This window comes from Manacus vitellinus, unplaced genomic scaffold (assembly GCF_001715985.3).
Source record: "Manacus vitellinus isolate BGI_N305 unplaced genomic scaffold, ASM171598v3 scaffold_59_pilon, whole genome shotgun sequence".
NCBI lineage: Eukaryota > Metazoa > Chordata > Aves > Passeriformes > Pipridae > Manacus > Manacus vitellinus.
This window is the reverse complement of record NW_021940681.1, coordinates 1,412,702-1,438,647: the sequence shown is the minus strand read 5'-3', so window position 1 is coordinate 1,438,647 and position 25,946 is coordinate 1,412,702. Positions and strand designations below refer to the sequence as shown.

General features: G+C 42.7%; 1 long non-coding RNA gene across 1 annotated transcript; it reads left to right on the top strand.

Annotated features, from left to right (window-relative positions):
* The first annotated feature begins 298 nt into the window (after nucleotides 1-298).
* On the top strand, nucleotides 299-25,540 carry LOC108641265. The gene is made up of 3 exons (XR_001921881.1): nucleotides 299-412; nucleotides 5,144-5,266; nucleotides 25,461-25,540. It is a non-coding gene; the product is annotated as an uncharacterized LOC108641265 (long non-coding RNA).
* Nucleotides 25,541-25,946: the final 406 nt, after the last annotated feature.

Below are 25,946 nucleotides of genomic sequence, written 5' to 3'. Positions count from 1 at the left end.
CCACCGAGCCGCCCGCGCGGCATCGCCGGTTTAAGGCTCCGGAGGGCCCGGCCCGGCCCGGGGGCGGAGCGGGACGGGGAGCGCCGGCGGGGGTGCGGCGTGGGACCGTCGGGCGGGGGAAGCCTCGGCGGTGGCGACAGTGGGGCATCGCGGGCGGTGACTGTGGCGAGGGGACACTGATCAGGCATTTCCTCAGCTGCCCAAATTAGCCGGGAAGTGACCCGCGGTCGCGCAGAGCCGCGCGCTCCGTGGGCAGGCACAGGTGCCGTGCGGGGGAAGAACGGATGGGGACGACAGGAAGACAAGGGCAGGGATGGTCTAAGGCAAAACACTGCCGTGTGAGTAGGGGTAGATGTCACCAGTCCAGGGCAATGGTTGCTTTCCGTGAGGGAAGCAGCTGGGAGCTCCTGGCGTAAGTTATAATTGTGCACGTGGCTCTTGATAATCACCGAAGTGTGGGTTTCCTTGATGTCTGTGCCACCCAGCCGGCCTCTCCTGAACAGCTCCAGCCTCCTGCCATGTCACTCCAGGAGGTGGCTGAGCCTGCAGTCCTGCTCTGTCAGGTGGCAGCTTGAGGGCTGTTCCAGGAACCTGCCCGTGCAAGATGCCCTCGTAACCCTGGTAGGTTTCATTGTATATTTCGTAGGTTTCATCGTATATTTCCCAACAAGTTGCTTGATGGCTGCATTAGTGAAAGTCCAATAAAAGGGCAAAGCAATGGGAGGCTTTTAAACTATTAAACTAGACAGGGGCAGGAAGGATACTCAGAAGAAGCATCAGGAATTGGAAGTTTATTACTCAGTTGACAGCTACATTATTCATTAACAGACAAAACTATCTTTGCAAAAAAGGTGGCACTCCCTGTGTTCCCCCATGTTCCTTCACTGCTGGATGCTTTAGGAAGCTCCTCTCCTACTTTGGTGCTGGTGAGAGAGGGGAGTGGAGTGCTTCAGGGGGGTCTGTCAGCAAAATATCAGTCCTCTGGCCTTCAAGTTGCTTCCAACCATAACAGAAAGGCTGGTGCCATGTGACGACTACCATGGGTAGTGCATGTAGCATAAGTGTTGTCTCATCTGGCAGTGTTAGCAAAAAGGCTAATGATGAGGGTTTTTTCCCAACTGCTAGATGGTGGGAAAAACATATGATTTAGCATATTTTATATGTAAAGTAGGGATTTCCATAGGATTTATAAAAACAGCTCCTGTTTTGTGCCCAGGGTTTGTTGTGATTGCAGCTGAAATTGGGCATATTAAAGTTGTTCTGAGAAATAAGACCTATTATCTGGGGGTATAGAAGAAATCTAACTTCAAGTCTTCATCTAGGAAGTAGGCTGTGTTTTTTCTTTAATGCTTAGTTGCTCCTGAAGATCAAGGCTTTTCTTTTTTCTAAGGGAAGTGTCACACCACAGACCCATTCATACAAGCAAGATTGCTACATAACTGTGTTCTTCTTTGTCCTTGTCTGTCTTTAGCATTAAGCAAACCAAGAACTCCAGAAAATCAGGGAGAAACATGGCTAGCTGAGTTGGGGTTTTTTTGGAGGAGGCAAGAGTCCCTTGTTATATTTTGTGCTTTGGTTCAAGCTGCTATTAAAAGAATTTACTGATGCTTGAGCCCTTGTGACAACCTCACCTTCTCAAGGTCTTTTCTGGAGTCTAGTTTGGAGCAAAGTGATCTCTGAGGAGCTTGGTGTTGCAGTGAGATTACTGACAGTCCTCTCTGTCATGGCGTGCCCCCTCCTCCACCCCAGCTCCCTGGAAGTTGTGCATAACCTGCCTTTAGTCCATGCTGACTCTCACTTAGATCATAATGTACACAGGTTAAATTAATTGAATGCTACTGATTTATATATACCCACATATAATCATTATGCTCCCATCTCCATTAGTGAAAAGATTAATACATGCTAGCTAAAGCTTTTATTTCCGTGGAGAACAATTTTTCTTGAAATAAGTTAGCAAGTGTGTGTTCATCATTGTCGTGCTGACACCCTCCCAGGTACTTGGTTCCTTGCTGTACCATCTGTGTGAGGTGGGCTATGGCTGAGGACAGCCAGGTAAAGTTGTTATGAGTTAGAAATGCTCTGTGGGAAAGCATCAACATCTATGAGTTGGTAGGCTTCCTGCTGTGTGAAGAGAGGGTGGGTCAAGTAAAGGCCAAATAAGATGGATTAGTGTTTGTGCATAATTCACATTGTTGGCTTTGTCCAGGCTGGAAGGGCTTTAATGGCTAAGATTTTTTTAGCTCTGAGATAGATCACATTGTCTACAGTGTGTGTTTAAGCCTAAAGGACTTGCCTCCTGTCCCTGCAGAGAAGTGCCCCTGCATGTTGCCATTGTGCTCACTTATTACGTTTATGACTGCTTACTTTAGAAAGAACAGTAATGCAAACCAGTTGGGACAGTATTTCATCTTGCAGAAGAGCCATATAGCAAGGGAAAACAAAAGTGCAGTGGGTGCCCCCACGCTGCTCAGTGGTCAAAGCTGCGGAGCTGCCGAAGTGGAACCAGGTTGTGGCTGAAACTGGAGTCAGGTGGAACTTATACACATATCTCTGGATTTCATGTTCAGTGTCTGCAGTGTCTCTTGAAAAAGGGAAAAATGTTCTTGTTTTCCACCTGTATCAGTCAGTTCAGGGGGATGTTAATGGACTATCGGGATGCTTCCTGACTTGTTTAAGTCATTCTGCCTTCCATCTTGAGTATTACCAGTCTCTCAGGTCACTTGACACTGATGCTGCTTGCTTTCTGGAAGCAATCCTGCCAGCGTAGTATCTGTTATAAGGTTATGGTTTCTTTTGCTTGGCAACTTGGGGCACCTGTGTGAAAACATTGTGGCTTTTGATTTTTATCTCTTGCTGCTGTTTATGCTTGTTATGTCACAAGCTGATTGCTCAAGTGATAATTGTGCTGTCCAAAGTGGAGGATGCAGTACCTAGGAAGTCTAGTGATTGGCACTCCAGAAGCATCATGAGACTTAGAGCGAGAAAGACGGGTAAGGAGCAGAGGAAATTCATTCATTTCCATGCACCAGAATCCAAATATATGTGAAATAGGATTTCATTTTGTTTTGTGACTGTCTGGTAAATGATATTTAGAAGGGCTCTTCAGCAGTGGGATGAGTACTGTGAAGTCAAAGAATCTTGAAATAGTGGTAATTGGTGGGATGGCAAGGAATTTTGTTAGGGTCAATCAAGGTGCATCTAAAAATCCCCATATTGTTGGTTGTGTTGTTGGAAGCGATTAGTGCCCTTTGGAGGTGATCTCCTTTCCCACCTCTCATTGTCTCCAGTAGTACAGTTAGTTTAACCTGGTCTTTGCCCCACACTCACATTGGAAGGCTTCTGCATTAGCATTGACCACCCTCATTAGTGCTGTGACATGTTCCTGGAAGGGTTGAAACCATGATTAGGTAGGATATCTACACCACTTCTTTTTTTCCATTGTGAGTGGAGGTAAGAACCCAAAGTGCCTGATAGCAGATGATGCCTGTTTGGTGTAGCAACCTCTTGTTCCTGGTGAGCCATGGTGGAAGGTGGTATCAGGATAAAGCAAAAATAGCAGCAACTTGATGTAAAAATCCAGTAGTCTTGTTAATAAGTGGTCTGGATTACTGGGCAGAAACACAAAGAGGAGCTCCAGCATTCTTCCTGCTTTTCACTGTGTGAACAAGAGGGAGTTTGTCAAGAGTGATATCTGTGAAGGGCTAGATTTGGCAAAGAGCCTTAGTCTCATATCTCCTAGCTTTGAAGTTATCAGGCAACTACTGTAATATCAACTACTCTTCTATTTAGGGCCTAGGCTTCCCCTGTTATATGTGAGAACAGTTACTGAGAAGATAACTGAGAAGGCTTCCATGCCAAGGAGAACACCTGGTTCATATTGGAATATACAACAATGAATCTCCTTTTTCTGTATTCTGTCTAATTATTTATGCATAGACGAGGAGATACTGAGTCCTGCCCCAGAGGGGCCAGCAGACCAAGAGCTGGATCACTTCCCTTGAGAGGACCTGGCTTCAGGTCTGTCAAGCAGAGAGCATCTGAGCCTGACCTTTGTTGGAAGGGTGCTGGCTATGCAAAACAAGGGGATTGTGAAAGCATTACTTCATTTTGTTTTACATGTGGTCTGCCTGTGGCAAAGGCAAAAGAATGGTTTGGTGGATGAATTAGATGGGAAACAATGTGCAAGGCTGCTGCCAAGCCTTTTGGTCTCTGAGACTTAGGCAGTCTCCTCCCTGCTAGAGAAGGGAAAAAGAGTATCTAGAGCATTTTGTTGGTAGACACTGAAGTGTCTTTGGGATTAGGTGGGAGGTTGAGAATTGACGTTTTGGAAGTCAGCATTTGAATCAAGGTTTAGTTATCTAAGCCTCCCTCTAGCAAAGTGTCAGGACATTTTTCGAATTCTGTTCTGTTAAATACTGTAGATGAAATCAGAAAATGCTCCTGAATAAGCTTTGATTAGACTTTGCCTCAACTGTTTCATTTGTCAACAAGCTGCTGCCTCTCAAGTAAGAGTAACAGTTTTTTGCAGGGAGTTGCTGAAGCGAATTAAACAAATATTTCAGGTATTCGTTAAGTGCCTCACACTTCACATTTTCTCTCCTGAAGATTGAATCCTTGATTGCTTCCTTAATTAGTACTTTTAAAATCTCTATTCCCATTTATAAATAAATCAAAATAGATATTCAGAGTATTAATTCATCAGGCACTCAATGTGTGTGCTAGAAAAGCAAATTTAACACCTGTGCCTGCAAAGAGTGAGTGCCCCCCACAAGCTCCTGAGCCACTGACTTTGGCGGTGCAGCATCCAGGAACATTTCTCACAGCCTGACTTCATTAACAAGGATGCAAAAAAGCCATGAGAAAAATGAATTGCCTGTGCAATTACATTTAATTTTCTTTCTAGAAGGTTTCCCAGTTCACTTGGCAGCTATTCTTTCTTCCTTTTTTTTTTTTTTTCTTTTGCCAATTCATGCTTGCTTTCATTTTTTTCCCATTCTTTCTTGGTCCTTTTGACTGAACAAAAGCAGTCCCACAAGGGCAGGCTAATGTATTCATAGTTTTGCTGCAACTTGGCTGATAGAATAAGCTGAAAAATTGCCGCCTCCCATTGTTTACTGAGAATCTTTGTTGTGCTTTGTAGAGTTGAAATGAGTGCTGTCTCGTGCCCTCTGCTCCCCATCCTTACAGAACAGAGCCTGTTGTGTGGAACCTGTTCAGGCTGGAGATGGTGGAAAGGCTAAAGTTCAAGTTCACAGACCCAAAAGTAAGTTACAGAAGTGATTGCTTGTTTGAGCATTTGCTTGCTTGCTGTTGCCTTTCATTCTCCTTGATCTAAGTTCAGTGTATTGTTAATGCCTGTATGAACATTGCATTAAACTCTAATTAAGCCTGCCAATCAAAAAACCAGAGAAAGCAGGCTTCTAATGTGCTTAGTATTAAGTCGTATTTTCACCCTCAGTTTCTGACTATGAACATTTAACTGTTATGTGAGGGTTTGCTGTTGTTTCGTGTTTTATTTGTTTGTTTTTCTCTGAACTGCAGACAAATACTTAATGAATTTTTACCCCAGCGTTTACTTTAATGGCTAGATTTTGTTATGGAATGGCTTTGGGCAATTATCACATGAAAGGTCCAGACTTTACCAGGCTGTAGCTAAGGTCACACTGGAGCATCATAGAGAACTCAAAGCTGTTCTTAGCTTTTCATGCAGTGTCAGAGAATGTGATCGGGAGGGGTGAATACAACAAATCATTCTGTAAGGTCTTTTTGTAAATAGGAGAGAAGGTACAACATCTGGAGTACTGGATCCTCTATCTGACATTGGAGCAAGAGCCACCAATGGTTACAGCTAGTGTAAATCCTAATTTATTAACTAAAATCCAAAAGTGGAAGTATCAACTGATGTGGCTTTGGGCCTTCCACTGAGGCATCAAGAGAGAGAAAGCTGCAGGGCAAAGCCACCGTCTAGTAGTACCATTTTATAAACAGCCCTAAAAGAAGAGAGATAGCTTCTAATCCGCAACATATTTGCAAAATAAAGCATATTGGTAGGCTTGAGATTACAGTATTTGGTACAAGATTTTCATGATTGTAAGGAAAAACAAATAGGGATCACACATTACAAAAAAGTCCCAAACCTCAAAGTCAGTAATACTCTTCTCTTCAGGAAGACACCAGAAGCTTAGCTGCCTTCTTTTGATATGAATTGAACAGGATAAAATAATAGCATAATCCAGAGACTAGAGTGACTAGAAGTTACCCCAACAGGTCTTTCCCATCTCTAACCCTCACCGTCTGTTTTCCTTTGGAGCCCAGTGGGGGTTTCTGCCCTTCGGAGCTGCTGCGTTGCACACTTTAGTGTTTGTGAAGTTTGCATCAAGTGTGGAAGTTATGTAGCAGTGGCAAGCCAAAGCTAGGCATATGAAAGGTCATGGAGGAAAGTTGTATCTGAAGACATGCTGCTCCCAGATAGGTCATCCTGGCTTATAAGACATCTCAGACTAATTAAACTTTAATACTATGGTTAGGGAAGGCTGACAGCTCTGGTCTAGGCCATTTCTCAATGTGCTTTTGTGCCTGCCCCATTTTTTTCACCTTCCTTCCCCTGCTGTAATCCTTATGGAACATCTGCCCTAGCCAGGAACAAATGGCAGCTTGTTCTCTGGGTGCCACGTCCTTGTCGGTACGCTCAGGTCCTGAGATCCTTCCACTCTTTGTTCCTCTAGCACTTTACGCCCGCCCCCAACTCCCTAAGACTTGATTAATCCAAACGCTGAAATCCCGCAGGTGGCTGTAGTTATTTTTAGCATTAATGTTAGAGCTCTGCAAAGGGTAGATGAAAATTTATGCTTTTGTCTCCTACGAGTCTCACAGCTTCTCCTTTCTCTGCTACAACTTGGATGGATTCCAACATCCCCCCAAATACTCAAAATTGCCTTTTATTTCTGTAATTGAAGAGCTCTGAAAACCAGCATTTTTGCCTCACGACCACGGGGCAGAGTGGGTCCCGAGTCCCTTCTGGAGTTCAACATGTTCAGCTCTTGTTTGCAGACATTAAAACTCATAAATCTTCATCCTGGAAAGAGCCTTTTTAGCACTTTCTGTTGCGGGCTGGGAGAAGAAAGATTGTTAAGCATGTGAGCATTGAAACAGAATTTTCATAGTGGAAACTTGTTTTATTTTCTACTTTAATGTTTTCATCCACTCTTCCACTTCCTCCTGCAGCTAACATACCCGTCCTTGACTTCAGCAGGCTCCCAGTTTGTGCTTATGTTGGTGTGGACAAAGATTTTTTTTTAGGTAAGAAATGTCAAGAATGCATTTGTGTCTCTCTCTGTTTGTGTCTTGTGCATCATTCTTCTTCCTGGGCTCTGCACATTCAAGCATGACCATGGTGTTATAGTCTGACTAGACCCCCCCTTAAAATGAATTTGATGTGTCAGGGAGACAGGTGTAATTGCCATATATTTTCCAGCACATGTTTAGGCATGCATGTGTGCCCACTTGTGCCAGTTGGGACGTGCTGTTTTCGCTATTTTCCTCTCCGGCTTGCAGTTCTAGTTCTGCTCCCCATACACAGGGAGGGCTGCAGTCCTGGTCTGCGGGGGCACAGAATGTTCCTTGATAAAGAAGCAGAAAAAGTTATTGATTTCTAAATTATTTTGCTTTTCTGAAAGCAAAATTTCTCTATTTGGTGCAGCATTTTCCAAAATCTTGAAGATTATCAGCAATACCTAGTAATGTACCTTTGCAGCAATGCTATAGGCTTTGGGAATTTTGGGATTCTTTGTTGCTCTGAACACAGCTGTAGTTGCTGTGTTAGAGGATCCCACCTTTTCCTCCGCCAAGCAGGGTTTGCAGTGTGGCTGTGCTGCACTGCCAGCCACTGGAGGGCTAAACAACTAGGGGTGTCTCCAATTATACCTATTATAGGTTTCCCCATACAAACATGAAATGAATATGCTGAAGCAATTAACTAGACTTCATAGGCTTCAGCTGGCAAGCTTTCTGGAGGCTTTTCAAATAGGCAGCAACAGTTGCTGGGTAGGCTGAGAGGGAAGTAAGCTCAGGGCATTTGTTTTGTTTAACTGGTGAGGAAGACACAGGCAAGCTGAAAGGGGAGAAGATTCATTGATCTTGTTTCACCTCAATGAAAAAAAAAAGAAAAATTTGAGACATCTCTATATCTTCTTTTGTTTCAGTGTTGCCAGTGAAGAAATTAATCTTTTCAACATCTCAATAGGATTAAAAATTTGCCCTTACTCCCTACCATCACCAAAACCTTTTTTTGGTAGGAATCAGTGAGTTGATTCTGATAACTTCTGGTTTGGCAAATAGTGGTTCTTTTGCCTGAAGAGCTGAATGAGACAACTGCTGTTTTGACAAGCAGACCAAAGCTGTCAGGCTCCTTTTCCCTGTGGGCGGCTATACTTCATGTTCCTGGTGCCAAATAATATTTGACATTTAATTTAAGACCCTCAGTGCCTGCATATAAAGCTTTACTATGATAATAGTGATAAAGTGTCTGAGTGTTGGATTTGACACTCGTTTCTTCCTCTCTCCTGGTGCATACCCATGTTCAATTTGGGCTGAAGGATATGACTTGAATTAAGCAGAGGAGGAGACTTAACCCTGAATTTTTTTTTTAATGAATTGAGGAGGCCTGACTTGAAGATAAAGATCTAACTATGATTCTTATTCTGGCTATGAGATCTTTCACTGGCTCAGTGCTAAGTTGCAAGGCAGAATTTATGCAGAAGAGAAGGAATGGGTGAGGGATAGTGTCAGCAGAATGGAAGGACCTTCTGTTTGTAATTCGTCCACATACTGTATTGACCAGTAATGCATTTCCCACAGAAAAAAAAAAAAGGCACTAATAGCATCCACAAGGCTGTGTTTGTACTGAGGAGATAACTGGATTTTTTCTGAAATCACATTGAGCTGCATCAGTGTTGATGGTGCTTTAGTCTATCCTGCAGGCAAAAGTAGGTCAGGCCAGCAGCTCCCAGGAGGAGAGGTCAGTGATGCCATAGCAGCTTGTCCCCTTTGGGGAGCACGGGCTGCACTGTTCTGGATGGGTGCGATGGAGGAGCAAATGACAGGGACAATATGTCTGTCTTTCATAAGCAGTCAAACTTGGAAAGAGCTGAGGTGGTGTGGTGGTTTGGAGCTGGCTCCCTGCCAAGTCTCCAAACCCCACTGCAAGAGCTCCCCCCCCAAAACCAAGGGAAAAGAAGAAATACCGAGAGAACCGAAATAAGAGAGAGAGAGAGAGCTATATAAAAATATATTTACACTTATGTTACATTTATATACAATTACAGAAACTATATACACATAAGACAGAAACCTCCAACACCCGAAAACAGAAAAGGGAAAGGGAAAAGGGACTAAAAAAAAAACCCAAACCGGGTATGCACACTCAATAAAGAACTAGCCAAAGAAAACCTTAATACTTTCCTTGAGGTAGCACAGTCATCCAAACGCCACCACCACACTACCAGACCCTGGATCGGCAGAAACAACAGGCCCCGTAGCCCGGCCAGGCCTCAGCCTCCCACAGGAGCGAGACCGGCTGTGGGAGTCTCCAAACCTTGCCGGAAGAGAAAAGAGGAAGAGGCTTCTCTCTCTGTCCATTTATATGTTTGATTATGTAAAGGAATAGGATGGAATACTTCCTTCCTTCCTTCCTGGTTGCCAGGAATGAAGGCCTAGACTCAAAACCATTACAGGTGGTAATGCTGGGGCCCAGGTGGTATCAAGTCAGTGGTGCATTGTTCATGTAGCTCCCTTCCTTGGTGTACTTCCACAGGCTCTCTGCAGCAGCAGGAGTTGAACCTCCTGGTGTCAGTGACTCAGGATCTTAAACACACGTGTTATTTTTCATGCCTAACACACATGCTAGCTATCCTGCCTTCTGACTGTACCCTGAGTTCTGGCAAAGGCAGGCTGATTTACTCTTTTGATCGTACAAAAGGTGGCACAGAAACAGTCCTTGTCTCAGGAGATACAGGGACAATCAGAACTGAGCTAAATTTTTTTCTCCTTTTACCTTCCACCATTTAAAAATGCCCTACTACTGGGATCAACACCAATGCTTTGTCACTTGTCTTCGCTGAGCAGTGAGAAAAAGCCATGGTGAGTCATGCTTTTAATGTGGAGATTAAAATAGTATTCATGAGTGTATGTTGGAGATAGTCCTTGTGCTACTGCTGGTAGAAAGCAATTGGGAGGTAAATTCTTACAGGATGATAAAAAATGTTTTACAGAGTCTCTGGAATCTAATGTGCTTCCCGTGAAGAAGTTATGTACCCAGTCCTACAGCAGAGACTAGAAAGAGCAGATGGATGGTGTTGGAAGTCTTTTAATTTAAAGTGAGTGGGCATAGCACAGTATGGGGGAATGGATTTTCTCAGCAGAACAAACATTCCACATCTGGCTTTCAAAATAGTGCCTGCGTGCATGAAGGCCCCCAGCTCCTTGTGTCACTTCCAATAACCCACTTCCTCTGTAATTGTGTGGAGTGCACTTGTTTCTCTCCAGCTTTTAAAGCAGTTGATAAGATAGCTGTTCAAAACCACCCCCACCGAACACCCAAAACTCAAAAAAAAAAACCTAACCAAAAAACCAAACCCCCAAAATTGCCCTGTTATTCTTGGAGAGTCCTGGGGCTAATTTAGGATATGTGTGATGGAAAAGGTGTGTAGTTGTTTATGATGTGATTAAAGTACAGGGAAGAAAGAGCTCACACAGAGAGGCTGAAAGTTCACTGATGAAACTTAGCTCCAGTGCATACTCGTATTCTTGCGATCGAGAACAGCCAGTGGAGACTAGTCAGGATCCCCATCCCCAGTCCACATCATAAACAGTCTGCATTATGAGGCTTTTTTGTATATTTTCTGTGTCAAGGTTGCTTAGCGTGCAAGCCAGGGCTTTTGATGTCTCAGCGGATAGATTTGCCCAAGGGATGGCTGCCAGGTCTTGCCTTGCCTTGCTCATACCTCACTCAGGAGTTGATTTTGACTCACCACCTCCTTTCTGCTGAAGCTGTTGTGTTGCATACTTTGCAGTGCTGTGGGGAATAGCTCTGGACCTTGGCTTAGGGTTTTACATGAGAGAGATCTGCTCTAGTGATAGCAGGAGCTGAGGCGGTGGGGCTCGCAGGGGGCTGTCTGCAGAAGGTTGCAGTCACTGCCACAGCCGTCCTGTTGGCGCTGCCAGAGCAGAACATAGAAACCCTCAAAAAATGCAGGCAGAAAGATGTTCCAAGAGCATCAAAATCTGCCCTTCCCTCAGGGCAGGATCATTTGTATCTGCCGTTTCCAACAGATGTTTGTCTAACCTTGTAGTGCAAACCTTCAGTGATACTCCACAGCCTCTTTGGGAAGTCAGTGCAAGTCTGTTACTACCTTGAGCATTCGAAAACATTTCCTAATGTCTGTTTTAAAATATTCCTTGCTGTAATTTAAACCCACTGTTATTAGCTCTTGAGTACTCCTACCACTACCAACTTCCATTTTTCATTAAGAATAACTATTGCAAGTACTTATTCCTTATTAATAAGTGTCTTGTTCAGTGTTCCCACTTACAAAAATATACCAGATGCACTAACATGAATTTGAGATTAATTCATTAAGTAAAATGGGGGGAGGGTTGGCAAGATCTGGCTGAAGCAATGTAGAATAATTAGCTGTGCTATTAATATGTCAGGCACATAGAAGCACTATATGATAATGCCATTTATGGAATGAAAAAGCAGAAAGGAGACCTTTGCCAATTTTTGGTGTAATTGTGCAGGCTGCTGTAAGATTTTTTGTTGCCTGAGTGGGACAGCAGGAAGGAGATGAAGGGGCTGATGAGTTGCAGGAAGAGGAAGCTTTGGGAGGGTTACCTTACCTCAGGTGGCATAAATGGACTTTAGCTCAACCATCAGAGGTAAGGGAAGTCGTCAGAGTTCTGGCTCTTTGAGAAGCTTGAAGGAGGAAAGCATCTCACTTTTTTGTGGACCTAAGGGTAAATGTACAAGAAAATAGATTGGAATTTAGGGAACAAAGATTAAGTGTCATAGAAGGATAAATACATTGAAAGCAGACCCAAGGAAGCAGGAGATAAGAAAGTAGTAGTGGGGAGGTGCTGAGAGCACAGAATGGTAGGGACTGTGGGAAAGATACTGAAGAGATTCTTACTGCCAGATCAGGAGCCCATGCTTTTGCTTCAGCTGCTGTACAGCAGAGCAGGGAGCAGCAGGGATTAGGTACTGCTAATCCCACACTGAACTCCAGACTGTTAAACTGGATGGGTTTGGCATGTGCACGTCAATGTTTTGAGTGTTAATGGTGGCTGGGCAACATCACACTGCAAGCCTGCTGGGCAGAGTTGCTCTTAGACCATGTGTTTCTGTATCATTTCCTTATATGGGTTTATTATTTCACAGCAGATAAATTAGAATGTGTTTTGAGATTTTCAATAAATAGATATGCTCTAGTAAGACACAAATGTTAGCTGAATACATAGAAAATTAAGAACTCTTCAGCTGTGTTGAAAAGGGACTGCTGTTCATTAACCCTTCTTTTTACTGGCCAATCTACCTGGCCACTCCAAGCAAGTGGCTATCAAAAGGTAAAGTGCACATCATGCTAAGGAGATGCTAAGCTGTTGTTAGAGACATGTCTCTGAGGGAACTGAACTTCATGTTAAACGGATGAACTTAGACATATGTAAAGGACTGTTCCTGAAACTGCTGAGAGGGGAAAATGTGGTTTTAGTTGCCTGCTTTTTGCATTCATGAGTGTCTGGACCAGCAATAGAGAAGTGTGTTTTTGTCCTATTCTGTCAGTTGCCTGAAAGAGCAGGCAGGCTACCTTTGCCCTCTCTCAAGAACTGCACAAGCTACAAATAACAGATCGAAGTGTGAGAGTCAGGAGACATGAACTCAAGTGTCTTGTCAGCTGTAAACTTGATCTGGCTCGGGGCAAGTCACTCATACCAGGTGCCTGCATCTCCCTCGGCACTGATCATGTCACAGCACCGCTGCTGGAGGGGAGGCCTGTGGATGAGTCCTCTCTGGTCTTGCAGTTGCTTAGTGCAGCTGCTCTGTGCCTCACTCCTTGTATTACATGACCTGTTGTTCTTGAGTGAAAGCTTTCGCTTTTGTAAAGTACAGTGGTTCAAACCTTATAGGATTGCATCTTAAAGATGCACGAAATTGAGTATAAACCTCCCTTTGCACAGCCAGGTTTTTTTAAAACTGAACAGAACTGTTAAGGCTATGTTTAAGAAAACAAACAAAACACTAAAACAAGGAGACTCAACTATCCATCCGCACTTTTCCTCTTTGAGCACCCAACAAATGTACTATAAAAGGTAGGGCTGGTTTGAGAGCAAAGTAGAATTTGATGTCCTGATCACTTGCTGGTGCTACTTGTTTTCATTAAGGCTTTAATGTATTTTCAGGGCTTTTGTACAAAGGGTGAGATCTTTTTCCCTTCATTAATTCCCTGGACCACTAAGGGGCTAAGACCATTTTTCACAGTCTTTTTTGGTACATGAAGACTGTAGATCAGGGTGAATGTGGCATTTGGTATGACTGTGGATGAAAATATATCCTTACCACCAGCGAGTGTGTTGTTATCCAGGGAGCAGGAAGGGGACCCTTGGCTCCAAGGGGGAGTGCTCCTTCACAGCAGACAACTTTCCCAATGGGGGATTCACAGAATGGGTCATGAGTGAGGCCAGGTATGGATCTGGTGAAGAAGGGGCATCTCCTCACCTGCTACTGGCACCTGCTCCTGTGGCGGGGAACAGAACTGCTTCAGCTGGACAGACACAGCTCTTTCAATTTTTTTAAATTTTATTTTACATTCAGTTATTACTTGACAGGCTGCCATTGTTTTTTGAGGAATACAAGCAAGGGAAAGCAAGTTGCATTTTTTTACTGCTGTTCATAAATCAATGAAACTTGGATGGAACTTCAAGAAGTAGAAAAAGATGCTTCAATAGCTTGAGGGCTTTCCTCCATGACATGAGAAAGATGGATCCTTTCCAGAAAGGCATCAGTGCCAGACTTTTCCTAACAAAGATTTGGTTTATCTCTCATTCTGGAAAGTCCCATTTAGACAACATAAGTGGGAAGACTGCCTGCCTTCTTTCTGTGAATTTTCTTGTAGGTGGGAGCATTCTCTAATTTCCAAGGCAGTGCTGAATTTAACCATGCAGCAGTTGGTGAGTAATGTGTCAGTCAAAAGTTGTTGAAAGTTACAGTAGTTTTGCTGTAGTGTTGGACGTAGGTAGCTCTAAAGTGTAAGACATGGTACTGTCACATTGCTGCCATTTCCATGAATTCTCAGGAAGCTGCTTTGCAGAAGTCTGACTGCATACAGTGTCTCCTGCAAGAGAGACATTAAATTTAAATTCAGATTGCAAACGTGTAAACATTCAGCTATCCCTCTGTGTAAAGAATATTTCCAGGTATGTGTTACATGAACATCTGAAGCTCCAAAACCAATTAGCTGATGAGTGAATACCCAGTAAATGCCAGTGAGAAATACCTTCACCTGACTGGTCCCTACTTTTTTTTTTTCATTGTCCAGAATGAATGAAGAGAAAAGCTGGACTGAAAATAGTGTGAGTATTGCAAATTCTCTCAATGCACGATCCTTACTTATAGTAATCAGGTTTTATTTTGGGAAGAGCTCTGTGGAGAGGGTATTTTTGGCACTCGATTCCAGTCACCTAATTAGACTTCTCGAAACAAGAATAACAAAATGCATCACCCCTGGAGCAGACCAGGACTTTAGAAAGCAGCCAGATAAATCTGTTGAGAACAAATGGAGAAATTCCTGTTTCAAGTTTCTAAACTTTAAAATCTGGATGGGGCAGGGCTCCAGTGACTTATTGCTACTATGCAGACAGGGCAGGGCAGACCCTGGCAGAAAGAGGATGTCTCCTTGCTCTTTTCCTTTGCTTATCTCTCTCCTTCTTTTCAAAACAGCAACCGTTCAGATAAGTATCTGAGAAGATGCTCCTGTCTTGATTTTTATTGTTAGATCTACACTTTCAGTTCCTCTGCCATTTTAATCCATGCCTCATAAGGTGAGGCACAGAGCCTTTGTACCTGCCAGGTTGGCAGGTTAATAGGGCAAGTGCACTTGCAGCAAGCATGCCAGTTCAGTTGCCTGTGTGTGCTGCTTCCTACCCTGGACCCTGGTAAGTTTTTACTGGAAGATGCCCTGTGAGCAGTTTTGAAAAGAACTTTCCACACAGGCATCCACTAATATCTAACCATGTTAATTAAAAGCAAATCTATAGAGTAGAAAGTTACCTGCTGGTACCAGCCTTTCCCATAAATTAACCTGTGCCAGTTCAAAGATGCTGCCTGTGGGTACTGCGTAGCATGACCTATAAAGGATTTTTTTTTCTGTCTCTGTTGAAATTGCAGTAAGAAATTTTAGTAGTACATCTATTAAGACCACCTCAACACTCCGTCCTAAGCAGTTCTCAATGGATTATAATGCTACCAAATAATAAGCATTTTGGCTAAAGTTTTCTGTCTGACTTATCTATCTCACCATGTTATTATTTTTAAGTTGTCATCCAAAAACAAGTCCAGCCTTTTCCAACAACAGGACTAGGAGGAGAGTATTGCTTTACATTAAAACAAATGAGTGAACACATCCTGGCACCTTCCTTCTCCATGAACTGGAGTGCCCTGAAAGCTTGTAAGCTAGTTTTGGGATTTTGGGGTCATGAGTGACCATTTCCCCTTCTCTGCAAAGTTGCCCAGTTTTAAGCCGTATCTTGTGTATGTGATTTCAAAGTTTTCGTGCTTAACATTAGGGTTTTCTGTTCACTGAAAGGCTAAATCCGTCCCATCACTTACTGCTGACCACCCTGCTGAGGAACAAAGCAAGTGAAAATGGACATGCCACACATTAGTTAGAGAAAGAAGAAGGGACAAGTCAGGAGGAGTCAAGCAAGTAGGAGGAAAGGCAGGACAGTCTGTATCCGAGAAAGTGTGCTGTATCCTACACGCTCTAGAGAGGAACCCATGATTACTATCAGCCAGGATCTTGGCCTGCTCTGCTGCCAGAGCTGGCAGCCTGACTCTCCCTTCTCTCTTTTGCCATGTGGGATCCAGGGAAAATGACCCAAGTTTTCACCTGCATTAGCTGCCTGACCCAACTTTCCTTGATAGGACAAGTCTTCATGGCATTTCAAAGGAAGCAGGAGTATGGGAGGAGAAGGGCTGCACTTCACTGCAGGCACATGTCCTGCAGAACTTGCTGGCAGCTAGTGCGTTTAAATCCTGCTAGCAGTTTGCTTTATTCCTTCTCCTACTGATCAATACAAAGGCCAGCTACTGTTACAGGTGTAAGCTGATGTACTTGCCCAGGTAAAGGAGGTCTGTGGAGCAGGTTAGTAGGTTAAACGTTGCCATTGATCTCTGAGAGTGACAATGTGAGACCATTTTATGGTACTTTTGTTCAGTTGGGTTTTTCCAGAATTTCTTCTTGCAGTTAATTTTGATTTTGACTTACATATCAAACATACGTAGAAAAGATCATTGTTGAGACTGCAGGTAGTTTTGATCATATTAGGTCTACTCTGAGATTGAATGGGATTGTAGAGGAATGAAGGTTACTGCATCCCGTGTTGTCTGTCATAGAGGCCATACTGTATGGAGTGGATGGAGCAGGCAAGGAGAAAGGATCTAACAATATGGTTAAAGCAATTACACTGGTCAGTATAGTGATTTTTTTCTTTTCCCTTGCGAAAAAAACCCACAACTATTGAATGCTTGAAGAATATCTCCTCATTAACCTTAATTGAAGCAATTCTATTATTTAAACATCATAGTCCTCTTTTTGCATTTGCAAACTGCTTAACCTTCTCAGTACCTTCTTAGAAGCTCACACAAAGATATTCCTTTCATTTGTGGCTCAGGTCTTAAAGTGAGAAGGGGACCCTGTTGGGAGGTGATGTCCTTTTCTCTGGAACACCGAGTCCCAGTATTATTACTCCTTTATCCTTCTGAGGATCTCATCCTGAACAGATGAGATTTTACCTCATGTACTCTGCACAGCTCAAGTGCACGTAGGTAAAGGAGGAAATTAGATCAAAGTTTTCTATTTTGCTACGTCTATGTTCTTTGTATGTACAAGACACAAAGACAGTCTCTGCCCAGAGGAGCACTGAAAACCACTCTGAAGCAAGGTCATTCTCCTTTTGTCTGTGAACTTTTCCCTGAGTTCAAGTATCTTTGCAAAACTCACGAAACTCTCTAAGACTGCTTCACTGTGCTCTTTGTGGGGTGACCCATGGAAGTAACTCAAACTCCATCGAGGGAGAATGGTGGTACCTGCTTCCTTAGTGGTGTTCCATGTGGAATATATTGTACCAGGGCCTGGTAGCAGCAGTTAGCTGAGTGGGTTTTAGATAAGAGGGTGGTGTTAACAGGCTTGACAGAAAAAGCTTTCTGAGGCTGAATTCCTGTTTTCTGAGATGACTTTTCTTCTGATGATGAAGAAAAATAAGATCTCCATTTTGGCACCACTGCACTGGACTAGCTGTAGTCATATTACTTTTCCCTGAAAGTTGCCTGGTTCTGACCAGTGAAATAGAACAGATACTGACAAACGTGTTCCAACCACTTACATGTGGATAGCAGCCTCTCCAAGTTTCTGCTCGTTGTCACATCTTGTCTCACCTCTTATATGAGAATCTTTTCACAGAGAGTGAGATCACAGAGTCCAGAAGACATGCTGTTGCCTCTTCAAGCTTCTGCTCTTCTTCCAGAGGAGCATCTGAGACTGCATTCTTAGGACAGGTTGAAATGCCTGCCTGAGGAAAGGTGAACATGGTATACAGGCACTGGGTGGAAACTCCCCTTCAGGGATTAGGATAAAGGGTGTAAAATAAGATACGCAGGTATCCCCAGAAATGCCAAGGCAGAAGAAAGAATTCAAAAGTTTATTTAAAAGGCCAGAACATGAGAAACTTACAAACACCTGACAGTGCTGTCAGGTATGTGCCAGGCCCCAGAGAGAAAAAGGCAAACCTCCTGTTTGCTCCCAGGCTTTACCATCGCTGCCTCCCCCCTCGACTCTCCCCAGACCGCAGTGGCCCTGTAGCATTTCTGCAAACTTTCTCTCTTTCCTCTCTCATATCGGAGGGAGAGACTGAGAACTTCTCTTGCTGTGTGGAGGGGGAGAAAGTGTTGAAACTGCCTCTGAGAAAGAGTTACCTTTTAGGCATAAAGCCTTCCTAAGCTAAAAGGGTTTCTGACTTTCCTGTTACAGATTCTTCTGAAAGCTCTCCTCCTGAAAAAGGTTTCAGAGTGCTCATCGTGTTTTGTGCTGAGCAATTTGGGAATCTGTCCATTGGAGTCTATACAGGAACTTCTCTGTAGAAATAGTGTTACAAATAAGTGCTATGCCACTTGCTCGAAGTCATCGCGGTGTTTTGCTTTAAAACCTGAACTGTGCTTCAAGTCTTCCACCATTTCCTCCATGGATAAAACAGAAATGTTTGCTTTGCGTGTTGTAAGGCACTTGTCACATGTGAACTGTTGGCATTTAATAAATGGTGCTAATTGTTAATGGAATCTAGTCCCAGGAAGTCACAATAAAATTAGAAACAGTGAGATTAGATGTGAGGAGAAAATAATAGCATTATTGTCCATCAGTTGCCAGTGAAACTTTCCTTGGAGCTCAGAACCGACCAGCTCCACAGAGGTCACCTGCTTTGCAGGATAAGTATGTCTCTCAGGTAACTGCTTCGTGGAAAGGTTCCCCTTTTGTGTGTTATAGTGGAGTCCTGTACGTCATCTGTGGCAGTTACTATTCTGTAGTTGTTCCTGGTGATCATAATTTCAGTTCCCACCTTCAGTGATTGTTATTTGGTGATCTTCTTCCTCTAGTAGATTCTCCTTTCCACAGAGAAGAAGAATGATTTGTAGTTTAGCTCTAGGATCTTCTGGATCATGAGAATGTCTGTCTCTTCAGGCTTCCCTGATAACAGGGAAGACCCGTGGAACGTTTGCTTTATTTTTGGGGCTACATCGGGATGTGGAGCCTGCATCGCCCCTAAACCTTTGGGGCTGGTACTGGCTACTCATTAAAAAATGCTAATTATTGTGCTTGTATTTCCCCTAGAGTATTTGTGGTGCCATCAAATGCATTTAATTATAATATCGCAAGGAAGTGTTTTATTGCATGAACAGTGTGTGTTAGTGGGAGAAGAATACTTCTTGTTCATATACCAGTCTGTGGTCCTAGTATTGAGACCTGAACTTTGAGAACACAGTGATTTTCTTTGCTATGTACATATAGTCATGTGCAGGTAACAATTAATTGAAGTGCAAAGGACAAGCCAAAGTGGAAAAATGTGTGGAGAATGTTGTATTTTGATGGTTTCCAAAAGGTGTCCTATTTGAGAGGTGTGAATTTATGCGTTGTGTTTCAGGCTCCTGTTCAGAATGAATATTCATCGGGATTAGTAGAATCTTCTGCATGAGAGGTGTCAGAACTGGCTGCCAGCGTAATGAATTTGTTCCTTTTATTCTCTGTTTTGAGACTCATTCTGTCAACTCAATGCACCTTTTAAAAACTTCATATTTATTTATGTGATGCCAGTTATCTGTGTCTGTAACACAGGTTAGATTGGAAAAGATGGGCAGTCATTTCACTGTATTCAGGAATGGTTTGATCCTGTAAGCAGCGTTACTCTTAATTTGCCTCTGTCAAATTCAGGGACAAATTCTCCTCTGTCAGTCTAGTGCAAAAGGGTTTTAGTTTGGCACTGACCCTGTGCTTTCATTTCCACAAATATTAGGACAGAGACCTATGTACAATACACCAGAGATCATGTATTATTTACAAGTCTTGCATGCTCTGCTTTATGTGGGAAGGGTGGCAATAATTAATTGATAAGAAAAAACTGTTTATTCATATCAGTCCCTCTGATGAAACCAGAAAATCAGTCATGATATTAAACTTCATGTCCCTGGAACTTTATGACCCAGTATAGAATATACTCTGACAAGGAAGAAAATCAATTTAACAAGTTTTAAATTTAGGAGGATACTGAACCTGCAACTGCTATCCAGTTTTTGAACATGACTTGTTTTGTTCATTGGTAACTTTGGCTTGGTGTGTTATCAAAGTTGTGACAGTCTAAGGACGTAGTTAATCCAAGGTTTGTAGAGATAATGTATTGCATTTAACCAGCAAATACAGCTGGAAAAGTCAAAGATGCTTTCAAAGACTCAGTCAGCACTTAAATACAACTTGTGTGCCCAAAAGCCTCTTTGCTTTTCTGAGCTCTACAGTTTGGTCTTATCTGAGGTAGTCTATCTGATCACAAACCCTAGTACTTACAGGCCACAGGAACATTGCTGAGTTCTGCTGGTTAACGTACTGAGTCTGCCTCTACCCACTCACATACTTTTTCCAGGAAAAAATTAACAAAATCAGTTTTTCACCAAACAATTTTTTGTAGGTAAGGTAGGAAGCCTTGAAGCAATGAAGGAATGATGCAGTTTTGTTGGGAAAATAGTCCTCCACCCTGCTGCTGCAACTGTTTATAACTACTTTTGACCTTGTAATTGACCTTGTCAGTTTTTTTAAGCCTCCCCCACTTTAGCTTATCTCACCTCTCTATCCACCAGTCTCAAGTCATATATTAATTCTTAGAGGGGATTTTGTTTTCCAGAATCTTTTCTTCTTTTCCTTTCCAGAGTCTTCTGTCAGACTCTACATTTGGTGATGTTCTCGGTAGGAGCAGAGACTCAGAAGTACTCTGAAACACAGGTATATTATGGGTCCTGGACCGATGTGGTAGTGGATCTGTGCTGTATCCCAGGAACTGAGTGCTGCATTTCTAGAGGATGATCAAGAGGATCCTCATCCTCATTCAAGAGGGTGAATCACTCAAGGAAGGGGAGAATGAGTTCCAGGGTGAAACTCTCCCCTTCGAGACATGGTCTGGTATGGACTCAGTTCTGAGGCCACATCCAGGAGCCAAAGTCCAGTTATGTGTTTCAGTTACACTTTATCTGCAGCCAGGCAGTTCTTTGATGATGAACAGTGTAGGCTTTATAAAAAGGGATTTTTCTCTCCTAAGACTTTCAGGTAACCTGGAGAGGCAAAAATATATATTCAGCAGCAGTTTGATAAAGTGTCTGGCAGGAGGACCAGAATGCCCTCCACCTCAAGAACCTGCAGGAAGCAGTGGCTGCTGCTTTTCTGACGGCGGTGCTGACTGAACTCCATGTCCATGTGGCAAATCTGATCAGCAGAAACCTAAAGGCAATGCAACACCTGCCTTCAATGAACTGGCCTGGCTCAAACCTAAAGTAAAACCTGAGAACAGATGGCTTACCCTTGTTTTGCTTGTATCAGCATTAAATATGTTCATAAATGCCAGTAAGTATCCTGGTTGATAAGCCATGACATGTGTAATAATGCAGGACAAGTTGTGCAATCACATTTAGATGCCCACATATTGTCAGTGGTTATGAAGGGCAAAAAGCCAAATGTCTTCAGCGACTTAATACATGATTTCTGGTGTATTGTACATAAAATTCTTGAGTGTTGCTGTTGCTTCATAAAAAGTGAAAGAGTGCTTTATAATTTTTATAACTCAGATGAGAGATAGGGACATACAGTTATTCAGAACTCCCTTATAGTTCAATCACTTCTCTGCAATAATGCTTTTTGAAAATAAAAATTGTTGTAGATTTAATATTACAGGTGTGTCTCTAGAAAATAGACTGTCACAGACACTGTTCTTAATTCATCTAGATCCCCAATAGCCTGTGCATCTCGAAGCTTTCTCCTTGTTGCCTGGATGCTGGATGGCTGTGCATGGGGGTAGGTCTGTGAAGGATTTTCCTTCTTGCCTGATACAAGCCAGACTTTGGATATGGATTCACTCAGTTATGATTTGAAATCTTTGTATTCAAAATTCTGCTTTGGCAGAAAAGTGAAAGAGAGCAATGAAGGTTTGAGCATTCCACACTCTTACTTGGACAAAGCAACCTTATCTTGAACTCCCTTAATATCATAGCTCTGCACATGGAGGCTTGAACTCATTTTGAGAAATTGCATGTCTAGAAATTTGGCTTCTGGCACAGATGCACATATGGAGAAATTCCAACAAACCTAAGGAAGACAAAAAATAAAATAGGTCCTGTAGAAAACAGCAGATGAGAAGGCATAGTAAGACTGATAATTCTGATTGCATGGAGAAAGGAGCTGCTCTTGACTTTTGGGAGCTCTAAGTCTGTATTTTAAAGCTCTGCCTTCCCAGATTTTCTGCACTGACTGATACTGGGATATCCTAGAGTGAGGTGGATGAAGAACAGTTGAATTTTCTCTTTAACTCTGTATCACATATGAGGACTGGCAGAGATGTATTGAATTTTCACTCAAATCATAGAATATCCTGAGTTGGAAGGGAGCCACAAGGATCATCAAAGTCCAACTCCTGGTTATGCACAGGACCACTCCAAGAATCACATCATGTGCCTGAGAGTACTGTCCAAATTGTCGTTGAACTCCGGCAGGTTTGGTCTTGTAACCACTTCCCTGGGGAGCATGTTCCAGTGCCCAGCTAGCCTCTGGTGAAGAACCTTTCCCTGACATCCAACCTAAACCTCCCCTGACAGATCTTCAGGCCATTGCCTTGGGTCCTATCACTGGTCACCACAAAGAAGAGATCAGTGCCTGTCCCGCCGCATCCCCTCATGAGAATGTTGAAGACCACAGTAAGGTCTCTCCCCTCAGTCTCCTCTCCTCCAGGCTGAACAGACCCAGTGACCTCAGCTGCTTCTCGTATGGCTTCCCCTCCAGACTCTTCACCATCCTCATGCCTTCCTTTGGACATTCTCTAATAGCTTTGTATCTTTTTTATATTGTGGCACCCAAAACTACACACAGGACTTGAGGTGAGGCAGCACCAGTGCAGAGCAGAGCGGGACAATCCCCTCCCTTGACTGGCTGGTGATGCTGTGCCTGATGCCCCCCAGGACATGGTTGGCCCTCCTGGCTGCCAGGGCACTGCTGACTCATATTCAACTTGCCATCAACCAGGACTCCCAGGTCCCTTTCAGTGCTGCTCTCCACTGTCTTGTTCTGTAGTCTGTCCATACATCCAGGGTTGCTCCATCCCAGATGCAGAATTCATCACTTGCCTATGTTAAACTTCATAGAGTTGGTGATTACCCAGAGTGAAAGAATTTTGCAGAGAGCAGCAACATTAATGGCTTGAACTAACTGGGTTTCCTGTTATTCCACAAATAGACATATCTGCTAATCACTTTCCATTAGTAAACTTGTCCTTGGAGCTAGCAGTATATACAAATGAAAATCTCACATGTCCCAGTGTTATCCTCAGTTATGGTAAGGTTTCTGCATGTGTTCTAGAATGTGTTTGTTTTTCTTTCTGTTTCCTGAAGGGGAGATGTTATGCTTTCATACTTTTTTACTGCCTGCTCGGTTTGTTGGTAAGTGTTGGGTAGATAAGATTTGGGTTCAATAAACTGCCATCCAGAATTCACTTACAATCAAATTTCAGAGCTCATGCACCTGAAATAAGTCTCATATGACACCTCTGGTGTTCTGGTCTGAAACAAAGCCACAAAGATGTTAAGGAGAATCTGTGGTTGTGAGAAGGAGAAGAGAAACCTATCCAAATATTTTGGAAATGTACAGTTGGTATTTTCCTTGTAAACTTTAAAAACTCGTGATGTGGTTTCTGTTTTTTCCCGAGACAGCTTTGACTTTTCCACATTAATCATTTTACTCATCAGTTTGTTTTCCTTTGTCCTCCATTCAGCAAAAGCTTCTTGAAACCCTTGCTATGAATAGTTTCAGTATTTGTCTTAAGGTGAAGAAAATTTCTCTGTTTAGATCATAAAGCAACCCAAGTGCTGTATACACATAGTCAGGGCTTCAGGTTTCCAAGCCAGAGCTATGGAGCCTGTTCTTAACATGGGTTCCTAAATTGATGTTTAAATTAGTTCTAAACCCATAGAAAGCCTGTGCACATGCTTGACTATCTGTGGTCTCCATGTGGATTTTAAACAAATTTTCATGCAGTCAATCAAAGCTCCATAGGCAGGATCAGTACCTCTCATGCTTAACACTGTATAGGTTCTTGGGAGAGACCAGCAGAGTTTGCAGTTCAGTATCAATATTTCCTGAAGGCTTATATATTTCAACTGGAAGCTTATAATCTCAATATATACACACTTCTAATTCACATAATGGTTTTAACTCAGTCCTCCAAAACTCAGCTCTGCTGAAATTCAGTTCATTGGACATTCAGTTCACTGATTCAGTAAAAGTTGTAAGAAACTCGGATTTGAAAGAGCCCAGCAAGTCAGCACTGAAACTTTAACTTTTCTTAATGCTCTAGGGAGAGGTTAATTCTGCTCAATCACTTTTTATTCACCTGCAGCATAAAAGGAACTGCAGACACTTTAATAGCTGAATTGGAAGGTTGTTGAGTCACCATTATATCTCTGTAGTCTTTGTTCACTTGCTATTTTGCAGCTGCTTTTACCATTATTCACCGAGTTGCCACAGAAATCTCTGATAGTGGTAGTAAGAGATTTTTATTTCCCTAGCAGTGGGAGAATTGCAGTGCTAATCCAAATCATTACTGCTAGCACCAGAGGGCTTTGCATTTAAAGTGCAAGTTCTACAGTAGAATTTGTAGCAGCAGGTGATTGTCTCCAGGTGTTAGGGAAGCATATACTGGGTTTTGTGTGTGAAGGTCCCTATGATTTTGAATCAGGCTTTATAGGACTTATATGAAAATATGCCTTGTCTGAGACTTCAGGGCCTTGGATACTTCCGTATTATAAGTAATTACATATTATAATTAATAACTTGATAAGTATTTTGTTGCAGCTTTGCATTTCAGCTATATGAGCTGAGATGGATTTTCTCTTATGTGCAGGCTGTAATTTGTGAATAGTACCAGATGAAGTTGCATGCACTGTCCTGCTCATCTGTCAGGGGGTATCATGGAAGGGTACTATATATCTCTATATAATATATTATGTTATATATATATAATTTTATATATATATTATGGAAAAGAATACAAGGAATGTAAGTACTTCATGGATCCTGAAGTACTTTCTACACTTTGGAATGGTGCACAGCCTGGAGTACTGAGAAAAACAGAACTGGTGTTTGCTGCCTTTACTATATAGAAACCATAGGGTCATAGCTTTTGGGTCATGAATGGCTTTACCATGTGGGGCATCTGATTTTTTGTACAGAGGCATGAGCTCAATTCTTCCAATATAATCACATACATTGCACCGAGGCCCTTTTAAGTTGCCACACCATAAACAAATTACTAAAATAAAATATTCTGAGGGGACTTTCCTGGTTTGTCTGAAACAATAAGAAGAAGTTGGTCCTTTATTCTGCTCTTCTTCCCAGTGTGTGTGATGAGAAGAGCAAATCAGAGATCTCCCAATTATCCATTTTGCTGCAGGGAACCATAGCAGCAGTGTTACACAGTAAGTTCAAAAGATACTTTAAGCAATTTTTTACTAAAAAGCCACCATTTTTACCCAGGAGTTTGATAATTAGTGTACTTCATCATCATATTTCATTTCATAATCAGCAACTGAGAGCATGTTGGGTCAAGTCAGACAGACCTTCTATGACCTGCTTTCTGACAAAGCAAGTTGGTAGGATTATAGCAGAGCTGGCCTGCTCTTTCCAAAACCAAAGGAGCAAATCAGTGCATGCTTTAAACCTAGACACTTCAGAGCAGTTATACCAGTGTCACATTAACTGGCCCCAGATGTGTGAGGAATTTGGATTCCCTGATGCTACACACAGCCTTTTGTCAGGTATTAGCAAATTTGCACCAGGTGCATTCCCTCATGGGTGTGCAATTGATGATGCATAGGATTACTC